Here is a 15,946-nt window from a genome sequence, read left to right as displayed (position 1 = left end):
ATTCAACTTGTTTGAATCTGCTATCAGTTAGCTATCATACTTCTGTCTTCTAGCTTCCAAATTTTGGTTATCATCATTAATTCATTCACTGCTCACTCTCTTTTCCTTCCTTCGTTTATGCTTTTTAATAAAAATTTTAATACTATATTTTAGTATGGTTTGAAAATGGAGTTAAATGTGTATGTCCAATCTACCTTTTTAATCAGAAATCATTATTGATTGTGGATCTTATTATCCACTGAGTAATTTCTTTTTAATGGTTGTTAGATTTGAGGTAAATACCTTTTTTAAAAAAAAAACAATTTCTATTTAGAGGAAATGGGAGATAATTATAACTAATTCCTATGCTCAGTCTCAGGGTAAGATTTAAGAAGATTGCTATTTATGTTTATATTTTATATTTGAATGCTTTTATTATGACAGAGACCTGCTTCCTTCATGGTATATGGGGATGTTTATACTCCATCAGCCTGAAAACAATAACAAGGAGCCTTATTTTATAGAGCTCAGTCTTGTATGGTAAGGACATACAACATGGTCAAACTTTTCAAATCAAAAACTGGGCAACATAAAACTATGTTTTATGTTTTTTATGTTTTCTCTGTGCTTTAGAGAAAATAGTAGGTCCACCAACCATTGGCCAAACAATGTGTTGTACTTGATACATACCTGTATGAAATAATTATTTATTATCATACATTTTTTTGAAAATACATATTGGTTATTGGATGGGTTTATATTGAGAATATTGAGAAGGGATATATTTTTTAATTGAAGTATAATTAACATATAATGTTATTTTAGTTTCAGGTGTACAGTGTATTGATTGGCAATTCTACACATTACTGAGCACTCATCATACAATGTTAATACAATATTATTGACTATATTTTCTATGCTGTCATTCTGTTTTATACCTAAAAATCCAAGACTCAGAGAAGTTAAGCTATTTCCTCAAATTTATACAGCCAGTAGGCCACAAAGCAGGATTCATTAACTCTAAAGCTAATACTCTTTGGAAGTGAATATGTATACAAAATCTAGCATTATGGGATGGTATTAAAGGTCCCTAGAACTTGGGAAGAAGTTAAAGGAAAGTTACTGTCACAGATCATAACCAGAAAATCACACCCTTTATTTTTTGTACATTTTTTACAAGCATTTCATTGAATTTTTGTAATAGGCCTATAAGCTGGCTATGTAGATTTATTTTTTTTTTAATTTTATCTTATGACATAGAGATATGGGCATAGCACAATTAGGATTTTTTTTTAAGATTTTATTTATTTATTTGACAGAGAGAGATCACAAGTAGACGGGGAAGCAGGCAGAGAGAGAGAGAGAGAGGGAAGCAGGCTCCCCGCTGAGCAGAGACCCCGATGCGGGACTCAATCCCAGGACCCTGAGATCATGACCTGAGCCGAAGGCAGCGGCTTAACCCACTGAGCCACCCAGGCGCCCCTGGCTATGTAGATTTAAATGTTATAGTTGCTTATCTCAAATGTGTAAAATATAGTTTGCCTATATCTAAAAATTGACTTTTCTCACAAGCTCCTTTTCCTGGTACCACCCACCACCACCATTTCCACAGATAAAGGAAAAATTAATCTTACCAACTGGTAGTTGCTTGGTTACTTCTAAAGTAAAATCAAATTGATTTAGGCTTTAAACCAAGATTCTTCCCCTTAGCTTAAAAGGATTCTCTGTCCCTTCTACTCTTCTCCAGGTTCCTGGGAGACTTATATACCTGGCATCAATGGATGAGTGTGGGTTTCTGTACTCTTCTCTCTGCTTCCTTGTCACCTTTGAGTTATTGCTTGACCCTTGACATTTTGGCCAATGTGCCAGCATCCACAAAGGCATAATTCCTTGTTTGGCCTCTGGACTTCATAAACTGGATCTATTGCCATGATTATTGCCATGGTCTCTAGTAAGGGCCGTGCCCTCTCCTTTATGTCTGCCAGCTCAGTCTTAGCCACTTTTGCACCCCTCTCATGGCAAAGGCTTCAGCAACTTTTCAGGGGCTCTGTCACAATACACTGGCATGCTTAGAATCCAAAGATGTCTTCAGATAAATCTTCCCAGATACATTCCTTAGTTATTGTCTTCAATACTCTATACTCAGACACCTCAATGCTCTTTTCTTCCTGGTGGCCATTATCTTATTTCCTTTGCATGAGAAAACATCTTTATGTCCCCTTGTATTCTTGTCTATAGTTTTTACAATATAGTTTTATAATAATAATATAAAATAAGGCAACGGTACTGGAATGACCCATTGACAAAATGTGCTATGAAGAAATCAAGGTGTAGAACAGTGTGCATAACCATTTCTGTACACACAAGTGTAGATATGGCAGTGCATTAAACATTTCTGGAAGAATACAAGAAATCTGTTAGCAGAAGTTACCTCTAAGGAGGGAAAACAGTCTTGTCTAGGGGATAAGACTGGAAGAGAAATTTTCACTGCCCCTTCATGTCTTTCAAATTCTAAATCATGAAAATAGCCTATTAAAAAAGAAGTAAAAGATAATTATAAAACACATAATTTGGCTTTATCAACCTGCCAAGCTTCGGATTATCTGATTCTCAGCCACAGACAGAAAGTAGCTCTTTTGGCAAAGCTGTCTTTTTTTCCCCTTCTCTGCTTCCAGATAGGTCATTCCTTCTTGTAGGAATTTACTGAAGGCTGGATGAAGCACTAGCAACCTGCTCCAATGTTCTTAATTTTTCCCTTCTTTTAGAAGGGAAAATACTTCAGTAGGAAGAGGGCCTGAGTCTCAAATATAACAGATATGGTTTAGCTGTTTTGTTAACGTGCTTGACAAAGACTTAGTTAAAAAGGTCCTCAATACCCTTAACCTGATCTTTTTGGCTAAGCCATGTACATATTTTAGGGTTTGTTACTCTCGGGAACTTTTGTTATCTTCAGGCCTATCACAATGAATAGGTATTTAATAAATTGTAATGAATATAAATACATGAATGAATAATTTTATTTCTAGGTACAAACCACCTAAGTTAATTTTAAATTTATTCACTGATAGAGATTTCTGGAGTCTGCATTTTAGATTTCCCAATTGTCCAGTAATTATAACTGTCTTTTTTTTCTCTAATCCAAGATCTAATTATGGATTATTCATTGTATTCCATTATCATATCCATTTAATATCCTTTAATATGGAAAAATTGCCAACCTCTTTGTATCATGTCATTGATATTTATTTTTAAGTCTGGGCCAATGTTTGCAAGTGGCCCTTATTTTAGATTTTCCTGAAAATTTTTTTATTATTAGATTAAAATAAAATATTCTTGGAAAGAATACTTCATTGGTGATGCTGTGCCTTCTCAAGGTGTAATATCAAGAGTAAGAGGAAATTGGTAACACACTAGAAAAGCATATCATACTACTATGGCTTAAGGTCTGATAATGAGTTTTCAATTCTCCTTGCTTTAATTTTATACTAATCAAGTAATGTCTAAGTGGTTCAGTACTTAATTAGACTAAATATTAGTACATAGTATTTTATCCAGTGAATATCATTTTGGAAACACACACACACAAAAAAATTTTTTTTAAGATTTTATTTATTTATTTGACAGACAGAGATTACAAGTAGGCAGAGAGGGAGGCAGAGAGAGAGAGAGGAGGAAGCAGGCTCCCCGCTGAGCAGAGAGCCCCATGTGGGGCTCGATCCCAGGATCCTGGGATCATGACCTGAGCCCAAGGCAGAGGCTTTAACCCACTGAGCCACCCAGGCGCCCCCACACAAAAAATTTTAAATTGATCAGCTTTTTTGTAAGTTTGTATCAGTTTAGGAAGCTGATAAAATTAATTTTCTGGTATGCAGAGCTGAGGGCCAAGTAGTAATAATAATAATGCGTCACAGGATCGAGGTGAGAATTACTTTGAGATGGTAACAGAAGTAAAATATCACTGATAATAATGTGCTCTGTGAAGGATCTCTATTAATATAATCAATCCCACTTTTTATTTTTAAAAATCACATATATAGCAACAGTATCTGGCACTGTTATGAGTACTTTATGAATATAATCTTTATAGATGGTAATATCATTATCCCCACTTACAGATGAGGAGACTGAGGCACAGAGAAAATAAGTAACTTTTCCAAGGTCATACAGAAAGTAAGTGGTAATATTTCCAACTGTTCACCTGTGATATCCCACTTGAAAACAGGCAGCCTGTATAGCTCCAAGCTATACTTGAGGATGGTATTCCTTCAGCTGCTCCTTTAAATAAATGTGTGTGTTTATGTTATTTCTGTTACAGAGAGAAGAGGTACTCCCTTATAGGGACTCATAAAGGCATAGAACATCTAGAGATTTACTGCCTCCATTACGCTGCTGGCTCTCACAGCACTTGTTATGTTTTTATCAGTTTCTCTCCAGAAGGTAGGAATTGTGTTTTTCTCTCTATGAATTCTTTATAATTATAGTTTTCTTGACTGTGAACTTAATTTTTATTAAATATGAAAAGTATCTGATACCTATAAAATAAGATGCCAGATGTCCCCAGTTTAGACATATAAACACATAGCCTTTAAAAAATATTTGTTATAAAATTAATAGATGTTCATTAGGAAAAAAAAAAGATAATAGCCTGTGATAATTACTCTTTATATTTTGTTATTTGTCTTTCTGAATTTATTGATATATTTGTATATAATGCATAATACATAATCATAATAAATATAATTATTATGATTAGAATTAGGAACAATAGATTATAAATGGTCTTTGTCTAGATTGCTTCTTTTACTTAGCAGTTTATTGCTGTTTTTCATGTCTGTAAATATCATCTGCATTTCCCTTATTAGTGGTTATATAATATTCCAGTTTAAGGTTGTGACATAAATTATGTAACCATTTTCCAATTATTTAGTATATGGGATCTTTCCAGGGTTTTTTGTGTGTGTGTTAAGCATGATTTCAGTGAACATTCTCTTCCATACATCTTTGTACTTGTGTTTAATGATATTTTTAGGACAGTTTACAAAAGTGTTGCACAGCCTTAGTTCCTAAGCATGCTCTCTGATAGAAGGGGTCCATGGCCTATAACATAAAGAACCACATCAATTAATCTCCATCTTGGAGAATACCAATGTATAGTCATATACAGTGGTCTTAGTAATCAAACATATTTGACCATAGAATCCTTTCTTAAAATAGCATCTGTCTGCAGGATGTTGCTAGTTGGAGAAGTCGTACTTGTATGGGGGCAGGGAGCAATATGGGAAATTGCTGTACTTTCCACTCCATTTTGCTGGGAGGCTAAAACTTTCTGAAAAATAAAGTTTACTTAAAAAAGGAAAAGTTTTCAAGTGCCATTATATACATTTACATTTAAAATTAAATTTAGACTTTTACACACACACACACAAAGTAACATCAGAACACGTCAACATCCCACTGAACACTTTGGAAAATGCTAGCTTATGGTATATTCTTAAAAATGGAATTGGTAGATCAAAGGGGAAATATATGGAAAGGCTCTCCCAATTTGCATTTCCACCTATAGTATATCAGAGTGACACTTTCTCTTACTTTTGTCATTGGTATTGACTATCTTTGTTTTTAAATAAATCTGAAATGAGAAGTGAGAAAAGTACATGACATTCTAATTTTCATTTATTTGATTGTTAGTAAAATGTATATCTTTGTATTTTTTATTTGTCTTTTATATTTCTTTTATGCCTATCTCACTTATGCCCTATTCCAAATTTTTCTTAGGGGTCTTTGATGTTATTTCTTTATTAATAAGAATCAAGAATCGTATTAAGAGTATTAACACTACAAATCACACGTGATACAATTATTTTTTCATATTTTTTTCATTTTTTAATGTTTTGATATGATGTTTTACTTTTATTTTATGTGCTTCATTTTTGCCATACAAGATTAGCAGTTTTGAGTAAAACTTTACCTATGCCACTCCAGAAACATAACAAGTTTTTTTTTAATTCTTGGATTAGATAGAACACAAATTTTTACATATTTTGTATAATTAATGTCTGATTCACTTTTAAGATATCAGTTCAAAAGGAAGCTATACCTTCTTAGGGTCTTCTATGGGGGTTGATAATGAGTGTAGTACTTCATCATAAGCAATTGGGAAAATACCCCACGAATACTAAGTAGGAGTGCAGAACATCATCCCCCATGTGGTTCTTATTCGAAGAAAAAGGATACAAAAAAACAAGTTAGTCTCAACTAGAAACAAAACTGTCAATACACATTAAAAACAGAGAAGGGAAATAAGTCTGAACCTTAACTATAGCTAAATAAAATTATATGTTTTTACAGTCAAGAAAGACCTTTAGATTAATATTGTCAGATTATTTCATTTTATGAGTGAGAAAAACAAAAGAACAGAGTTTAACTCAGTTTGTCCAAAGTCACACAAATGTGGTTTTTTTTTTTTAGTTTTCTCAGAAAACCTTTATAAAGTAAAGATTCTAAAAAGTTTCATTATTAACAATAACATTTTTTGAATACTTACTATGTACCAGACAATCTACTAAATACTTTAAGTCATTTGTCTCACCTATCCTTACAATATACTTTGGGGTAACAATTATTATTGTCCCCTTTTTCCAAGCAGTCTGAGACATAAGGCCCTCACTCTCTTAATTGCTATTCTTTAGAGAGGAGACTCTTTTGTGTTATAATCAGTAAGAAATTATATGTTGCTATCAACTAAAGCAGACAGAATTACTGGAAGAACAGAGAGGGTTGCAATGGTGGATCCTAGAAATAAAGCAAGAGTAGAACATTTTGGCAGGATAGATAGCAAGAAATATTCTTTACAACCTAAGTTAAAAAAAAAAAAGTGAAAGATCTAACTAAAATTTGTGGTATGATTTGACTCTAGCTTATTCCCTGATTTTCAGAGACTGTTGCATCCCTCAATTCATTTTTGCATTCATAAAAACTGTTTTGGTTTTATAAGTTAAAAAATGGTTTATAAGAACTGTATTACAAAATTCTAAATTTGTAGAACTCTTCTCCATTATCACTGCTTTTCATACCCCCTTTAAGTAAGAATTTTGCATTTTTAGGTGCCTGTATTATGCAGTGTAGTCCTTGGGCATTTTTGCTATTAAAATATCTTTTTTTTATAAATTGGTAGAGCAACATTGAAAACAGATGGACTGTTGCTCTAGGTTTTAATGCTTGCTGTAGTTGATATCTAAAGGTACACATGAATTAAACAAAAAAATGAAATCATGAAAGAAGAAAGGATTTTCAAAATTGAATTTGCAAGTTTAGTCCTAAATAACAATCACAGTTTTAGCTGGAGGCTTTTCTGGGGGATTCTGAATAATGATTTGGTGAGATTATAGGCCCCAGGCAAAGCCTGGGGACTGTCCTGCTCCTCGCCAGTTGTTTATCCTCAAAAAAGGGTCCTCAGATTGTGCGGTATTGTTTGAAATACCAGTGGGAATCAAGCCTGAGTCTGTCATTTTATCCCAAGGGTCATCTCAAGAGTCTGAAGCTTAGATGGTAAGATAAATGTTTGCCAAAATGAAAACCCTTGGTAGGCTTTTCAGTTACTATTGCTTTATTTTATTTTTACTGCTTTGGGGTATGTATTTTTATTTACCTGCAGAAGGAATTATGTATAAAAAATTAAAAACCCAAGAAAGTAATATCACTGTCGAAAATTGTGTTCAACTCTGTAGAGCATCTATTTAAGGGAAATAGTTAAGTTTTTTTTTAAGATAATAAATTCTACCTCTCATTTTTATGAGATTTTCTTGGAAATTTGTGTTCGAGAGAATTCTGATTTACTATTCTTTGCTAAAAATGTTTTTCTAGCCTGATCTTATCATGTAAAATTATGAATTGGTGGGTATGGGTATTTTGAAAGCCCTGACATCTTGAATTCATGGATAATTATGTATTTTTAGTAGCCAAAACTTCAGTTCTTTTCTGTCTTTATAGCTATTTGCTCTAAGATTTTCCTAAAAACTTGGGACTTAAGTTATTAAGATGGCATCCACAACTCTTTTAAATGTATTTACATAATAGATATAAAAGGGAGGAAAACTAACAAAGAATCTTTACCTAATTCACCCAGTATATGGAATAATAATGATGATGGTAATAGTATAAAAAATAGCATGTAGTAATAATAATCTAATAACATGAAGAATAGCTAGTTTTTGTTTTTGTTTTTTTAAGCTGGGCTTTACTATGTGGCAGGTACTGTTCTGACTCATTCTAGCTCCTAACTCCCCTTATTATTGCCATTTTTTAAATGAAGAAACAGTCAATAAGAGATTAAATAATAGTAAATCAAGGATCAGGAAACAGAACAAGGACTTGAGAGAGCCACAGCGGAGAACCCTGAATCTTTCAGGCTCTCACATCACTGACTACAAGGTTTTATGCTGCAGATATAGTGGTAAATGAGGTAGACACGGTTCCTGATTTCATTAAATGCAAATTTACACAATTATTTGTATCATTTCCATATTACAAGGTGATGGGAGAACATATATAGGGACCTTATATTGCCTGGGAGAATCAAGCAGAGTCCCTGTCCCTGTGAAGTGGGACAGTGAGATTCTTGTCTCACAGAGTCGTAATGAATCTCGCGGACAAAAGAGGGTGAGTAAAGCGTTAAAGTTTTATTTAGCAAGGATACAGAGAAAAAGCTCTCAGGAATGAGGGGTACCGATGGGGTTGCCAATGTGGGCTTCCATTGACAGTCTTTTATTTAGAACTGACCGAGGAGCTTGTAGTCTTTTCATTCTTGTGATGTCTTAGTTTGAGTAAGGACTGGTGATTACATCTTTAATGGCTTACTACTTCTTTGGGGTCTGGTCATTCTTTGTGGTCACCGTGTGACTGCCATAGAAAGACCCCATCTCTGATGCAAAGGGCAGTGTGGTCTGGTTTGTTCCCTTATCTCTGGTTTCCTTATGCCTCAGCATTTCTAGGATTTCTGTGAGCCTGATCACATAGCCCCCTTACCTATCTCTCCCTACCTAGCCCCACCTGTCCCTTACTCACCTGAAGAAGGGTCAGTTTAGCTGAGATCTGAGAGGTGAGTAGGAGTCACACAAGGTCAGTAGAATGGGGGAATGGGACATTCAGGGACCTTGGTATTTATACTATGGTATAGTAATATTTGATATACTGGGTGAATTAGGTAAATATTTTGTTTTGTTAATTCCCTCCCTTTCATTACGTATTATGTAAATATGCTTAAAAGAGTTGTGGATGCCATTTTAACAACTTAAGTAGACACTTTTGCTTTTGTGGGCCCCTTCCTCCATAAAAAAAATATTCAAAATTGTATTTTGTAATTATACTGGTATAGAGATAAATATGGTAGTATGGTATATTAAAATATTTTCTTTGTTCTAAAGGGGTTGTTTTTCTCATTCTAAAAGAATACGTTTTGGTGGGCCGCTAATGGTATTGTGCACCCAAGGCACTTGTGCCTTCTGGCCCTAATGGATAAGTCAGTCCAGAAGTATGGAATATTGGGCCAGAAACATTTCAGCTGGAAGGAGTAGCACAGACAGAAGCTTAGAGGTCCTTGCTTGCTCAGGAAACTGAATGGAGGTGTGACTAGAACAGAGAGTACAGGGGAGGGAACATGAGATGAGGCTGGTGAGACAGAAAGGGCCCTGTAGGCCTTGTTTAGGTTTTGGTATTTATCCTAAGAGTAATAGAAGACCTCCAAAAGGGGTGTATGTATGTTTGTAAATCAAACTGAGCACATGGTTAAAATCAGTTCTGTGATCCAACTTCTCCCACTAAGCTTCACTTCTCTTTCTACTTTTCCTTCTGATGTCTTCATTTATTCAGGTAAAGTAACTTATCTCTTCTAGGCATCATATATTAAGATACACATAAATAAAAGAGACATTATACTCTACCTCTACCTTTTTTCTTTATTGTTTTTCAGTTAGTTTCATTTTTATGTTTGGTTTCTCTGTTATAACTGTGGATAATAAACTAAGACCTTTAACTATGGATGCTGCTTTGGGATTGTCCCCTCTTGTCAGATGAGGTTATTAGTGCACCCACCTTCTCCATGGTTCTGTCCTTTCATTTTTGTATCTCTAAAATTGATGCCATTTATTTCTATTTTATAACCACAATTAATTACATTATTGTGTGAAAAGACCCTTTGCATTTGCTGCTTCCTCCACCTGGAACCTCCATTCACCCAGATGACTACATTGCCTTGTCTCTCCTTTCCTTACTCAACCCAAGTGGCAGCTGCTCAGTAGGGCCATTCCTGGCCATCTTATTGGCAATAACAACTCCCCTAACTGGGGTTCTTACCTTGCTTCCCTTGTTATGTTTTTCCCCGTAGCACTTATTGTTAATAGAAATTACATACTTTATTTCACTTAATTTTTTAAACTTATTTATTTAAGTGGTAATAAATTCCAAAGGCACATATGTAGGGTTATATATATTTCACTTAATTTTTGAAATTACTGTCCCTCTTCCCTTTCTTGACTATAGCTTCAAGAAGACAGGAATTATCATCTACTTAAATTTGTTTGATTTTTTTTGTTTGTTGTCTCCCCCCGCCCCGCCACTATAGTCTCAACAGCTAAAACAGTACCTGATACAGAATCATTTCAGTTAATGACTGGCTGTAGACCCCAGTAGTCTTCTTTGGTTTATGTCCTTACTTATGCAATATTTCAGTTTTCTTAAAATTTCTAATTTCCTTTTTTTTTTTTCATTATTTTTTTTCTTTATCATATTCCCAATTCTTTCCAACTCTCCATTATCTAAAACGCTGTGGTGATCTCTCTCTTTTTTCTGTCCTTTTCCCTGAGAACTGCTCTTCTGGAGCCTTACATCCTTGGGCTGCACACTTGTCATTCTTGGACTTTCCTGCTCTTTCTATGTTTTTCTCTTTTTCAATGTACATCCTCCTTTAATAAAGCATGTCCCTCCCCAACTTTCTATGAAAAAATATTTGAATGACAATTTTTTTTAACTTTCACATGTTCAAAACGTTTTTTAGTTTGTCCTCACTAGAGATATATCCAGATTTTCACATCACAAGGTGCAGATCTGGAGGGGACCCCCCCCCCCGCCAGGAGGAAAAGAGAGCAGTGGGTGTATATGCATCAGTATTGGAAAGGGAGAAAACACATTAGAAGGTGCCTTCTCCACATGAGGTACTGTCTAAAAAGGGACATTTTGTGCCACTTCTACTCACTCCTTTTTATAAAAGTCTTAACAATCATTGTGTTAAAACTTGTAGGAAGGCACCACCTTAAAGAATATGCTGAAGAGAAGCTCTTGCTGCCTTCTTAACTGCTTCCATCTGAAATCTAGTTTCTCTGGAATTCTAGAACTCAAATAATTTTCTCTCTGAACTTGGAAAATGGTAGTCCACACTCTTCTAAAATTCACTAACACCAGCCTGAACCTGCCGCTCATTGTTTTTTTTTTGCTTGGCAACTTTTGGGCACCATCTTTGTTTTTCTTGGTGCTTTTCAATTCCTGATGATGTGTCTTGGGGTAAACTTTTTTCTGTTCATATTTTTCTGTTGAATTCAGTGAGCATTTTCATCTGAGCAGTTTCATTCCTTGAAAATTATCTTGTATTATTTCTTTAGTAATTTCCACCCTTTTCTTCTTTATTTTTTCTTCTTTCCTTCTGAAACTTCTATTATCCTGTGAAGGACCACATGGCTAAGCATCTAATGTCTCATCTTTTCTATGATACTTTCTTTTTAAAGCTACCTCCATGCAGTGCTTTCCATTCCTAAAAAGAGATCCGTGAGAGGGCTGAAATATAAAATTTTGTTTTTATTTTCCAAGAGCCTTTCATATTCTCTTGGGTTTTGTTTATTTTAAGTTGCAAAGGGTAGTAATTAAGTACACAGATTCTGGAGCCAGACTGAGTTTGAATCCCAGTCTCCCACACTTATTACCTCTGTGATCTTGAACAATTTTAAGTTTTGTGTCTCTGTCCTAACCTGAAATGGAGATAATGATAGTACACCTATCTCAGAGTTCTGAGGATTAAATGAGTTGCTAAACCTAAACACTGAGAACAAAATCTGGAATAGAGTAAGCATTATATGTATTAGCTATTATCACTACTATTATAATTATTGTTATTATTACTATTTTGAGGATATGATATCTGCTCACTGTCCCTGAGGATGCTAGCTAGAAGTTCCCCTTTTTTCACTAAATTACCCATTTCCTCCAGTTAAGCTTCTGTTTTCTGTTTGCTCATTTTTATTTCTCTTTTACATAGGAAGGTTTTTTTTTTTAAATACCTGGCAATCCTTGGTTAAAGATTCATATTTAACAGTCAGAAAATAAAAAGCTGATTGGGTGTTTTACATACAAAGACAGCTTTTCCTAATTTCAGGTGTTTAGGGTGATTACAGTGGGGCATACCCTAAATGTCAGACTCCAAAGTATTCTTTGCTCTGGATTGATTCCAAAAATTCTTTGATTGTTGCTTTAGGAATGCCTTCCTTCAGGGGTACCCGGGTGGCTCAGTGGGTTAAGGGTCTGCCTTCAGATCAGGTCATGATCCCAGCATCCTAGTATCGAGCCCCCTGTTCAGTGGGGAATCTGCTTCTCCCTCTCCCTCTGCCTGCCACTCTCTCTGCTTGCCCCCCACCTCTCTGTCAAATAAATAAATAAATAAATAAAGGAATGCCTTCCTTCAGTGGATATGGATGCCAGCTCTTCCTTATACAAACATTCAGTTAATCTCTATTTTCAGTCCCACCTCTCCCTCCTGCTCTCATTGTCCCCTTACCAGGCCTCTATGAGATTCACCCTCTAAATCTCCCTCTGATTCTACAAATCTGTGGATCCTGTCTTAGCTTCTGCCATTCCATATCTATGGGCGTGGTTTCCTGTGCCCCAAGGCTGCAGTTTTTCTCTGTTTTCTAGTTCACAGTAATTTTTTTGAAATTTCTTATTTGTTGATGGCCCTTCCATTGTGGTTTTATTTATTTTTTTATTCTTGTATTATCATTTTCATAGGTCTTAAAAGAAGTAAAAACACACATGGTCTACTTATATCTTTAGAAGTCCTTGCAAATTTCTAATCAGAAAAATGACCAGATCAAATGTCATTTTAAAAAGATCCACTCTAGCTGAAGTTTAAATTATAGCAGTATCAGCTAACTAACAGGCTAAGTTTTCCTGATTTAATTATATGTGATTCTTATTACGCTTCACAAAAGATATAATAAAACTGTTTATTAAAATACTGATATAAATAGTACATTCTTAGCTATAAATAGATGGGTTAATATTTAATAAAATATAATAATCTAGAAACAAGTTAAAAACTTTCTCCTATAAAAGCAAAATATATGTATTAATTAGATTATAAAATATATTAACAAAATATATATATCTATATAATATACTATTCCCCAGGCCGAAACAGAAGTGACTTTCTTCAGAAATAATCAAATCTCTACTCTAGCAGTGCTTTACATCTATCACTTCAGACCATCCCATCTCTTATCATTGAATGTAAACGTGATTTTGCATACAATAGCACTAAATTAGTCTTAAACCAACCTTTAACTTCTAGAAACTTATAATCTTTTATTTGTAGTAAATTGACAGCTATGAGGATGAAAATATACTTTAATTCCACTTTAGTGAACATTCAGTGCTATATAGTTTCAGGTATACAACAATTCCATACATCACCCGGTGCTCATCGCAATGTACTCATTAATCCCTATCACCTATTTCACCTACCCCCCAACCACCTCTCCTCTGGTAACCATAAGTTTGTTCTTTTTGGTTTGTCTCTCTGTCTCGTCTCTTTTTTTCCTTTTGCTTGTTTTGTTACTTAAATTCCACATGAGAGAAATCGAATGGTATTTGTCTTTCTCTGACTCATTGCACTTAGCATTATGCTCTCTAGCTCCATCCATGTTGCAAATGGCAAGAATTCATTCTTTATATATATATATATATATATATATATATATATATATATATAATCAGTTGTGATATATATATCACCACTCCTTTATGTATTCATTTATCATGGAAACTTGCGCTGCTTCCATAATTTGCCTATTGTAAATAATGCTGCTATAAACACAGAGGTACATATATCCCTCTGAATTAGTGCTTTTGTATTTTGTGAGTGGAGACCTTGTAGTGCAATTACTGGATCATAGGGTTGTTCTATTTTTAACTTATTAAGGAACCTCCATACTGTTTTCCAGAGTGGCTACACCAATTGCATTCTCACCCTTGCAAGAGGGCTCCTTCTTCTCCACATCCTAGTCTCACCCTTGCAAGAGGGCTCCTTCTTCTCCACATCCTAGCCAACACTTGTTTGTCTTTTTTATTTTAGCCCTTTAACAGGTGTGAGGTGATATCTCCTTCTGGTTTTGACTTGCATTTCTCTGATGATGAGTGGAGCATCTTTTCATGTGTCTGTTGTACATCTGTTTGTCTTCCTTAGAGAAATGTTGTTCATGTCTTCAACCCATTTTTCAATTGGATTATTTGTTTTTTTGGTGTTGAGTTGTATAAGTTCTTTATATATTTTGATTACTAACACTTTTTGGATATGTCATTTGCAAATATTTTCTCCAATTCAGTAGGATACCTTTTGGTTTTGTTGATTGTTTCCTTCACCGTGCAGAAAACTGTTATTTTGATGTAGCCCCAATAATTTGTTTTTGCTTACATTTCCCTTGCCTCAGGAGATATATATATAGAAAAATGTTGCAGCTGAAGTCAGAGATATTATTGCCCATTACTGTCTTCTAGGATTTTTATGGTTTCAGGTCGCACAGTTAAGTCTTTAATCCATTTTGAGTTCATTTCTGGGTGTGGTGTAAGAAAGGTGGTTCAGTTTCATTATTTTGCATGTAGCTGCCCAGTTTTCCCAACATTTATTGAAGAAATCGTCTTTTTCCCATTGGATACTCTTTCCTGCTTTGTTGAAGATTAACAGGCCATATAATTGTGGGTTTATTTCTGGATTTTCTATTCTGTTCTATTGATTTATGTATCTATTTTTGTGCCTGCACCATAATGTTTTAATTACTAGAGCTTTGTAATATAACATGAAATCTGGGATTGTGATACCTCCAGCTTTGTTTTTCTTCTTCACGAATGCTTTGGCTATTCAGGTTTTTTTGTGGTTTCATATAAATTTCACCATTGTTTGTTCTAGGTGTATGAAAGATGCTATTGGTATTCTGATAAGGATGGCACTAAATCTGTAGATTGCTTTGGGCATTGTACAATTTTAACAATATTGGTTCTTTCGATCAGTGAGCATAGAAGGTCTTTCCATTTCTTTGTATCTTCTTCACTTTCATCAATATTTTACAGTTTTCAGAGTACAGGTCTATCACCCCCCTTTGTTAAATTTATTCCTAGATACTTTATTATTTTTAGTGTAACTGTAAAAGGGATTGTTCTCTTAATTTCTTGTTCTGCAGTTTCATTATTAGTATATAGAAATCCAGTAGATTCGTGTACATTGATTTTGTATCCTGAGACTTTACTGCATTCATTTATCAGTTCTGGTAGTTTTTTGGTGTAGTCTTTAGCGTTTTTTCTAAATAGTATCATGTCATTTGCAAATAGTATAAGTTTACTTCTTCCTTACTAATTTGGATACCTTTGGTTTCTTCTTGATGTCTGATTGCTGAGACTAGGACTTCCAGTGTGGTGCTGAATGTCTTTTTCTTGACTTTAGGGGAAAAGCTTTCAGTTTTTCCCTGTTGAGTGTGATATTCACTGTGGGTTTTTCATGTATGGACTATGGACCCATTTTTAAACCACCTCTAAAATATCTCCATAACTAGAGTAAATTTTCTAATCAAAATCCCCTAACCTGTATCTGTATGAAAATTTTGGTGCCTTAAAGAGAACTGCTGCCAACAAACGGTATGCTATATGTAAAAGTGTC

General features: G+C 34.5%; 1 protein-coding gene across 1 annotated transcript in view; it reads left to right on the top strand.

Annotated features, from left to right (window-relative positions):
- Positions 1-427: 427 nt before the first annotated feature.
- MBD5 (methyl-CpG binding domain protein 5) overlaps positions 428-15,946 on the top strand; it is a 149,529-nt gene continuing 134,010 nt past the window's right edge. Inside the window, 2 exon segments of the mRNA XM_047722408.1 lie at positions 428-519; positions 4,295-4,416. The gene's annotated coding sequence lies outside the window, so the exon portion shown is untranslated.

Source organism: Lutra lutra, chromosome 3 (assembly GCF_902655055.1).
Source record: "Lutra lutra chromosome 3, mLutLut1.2, whole genome shotgun sequence".
Classification (NCBI taxonomy): domain Eukaryota; kingdom Metazoa; phylum Chordata; class Mammalia; order Carnivora; family Mustelidae; genus Lutra; species Lutra lutra.
Note: the sequence above shows the minus strand (reverse complement) of the source record. Positions and strands in the feature narration are given on the sequence as shown.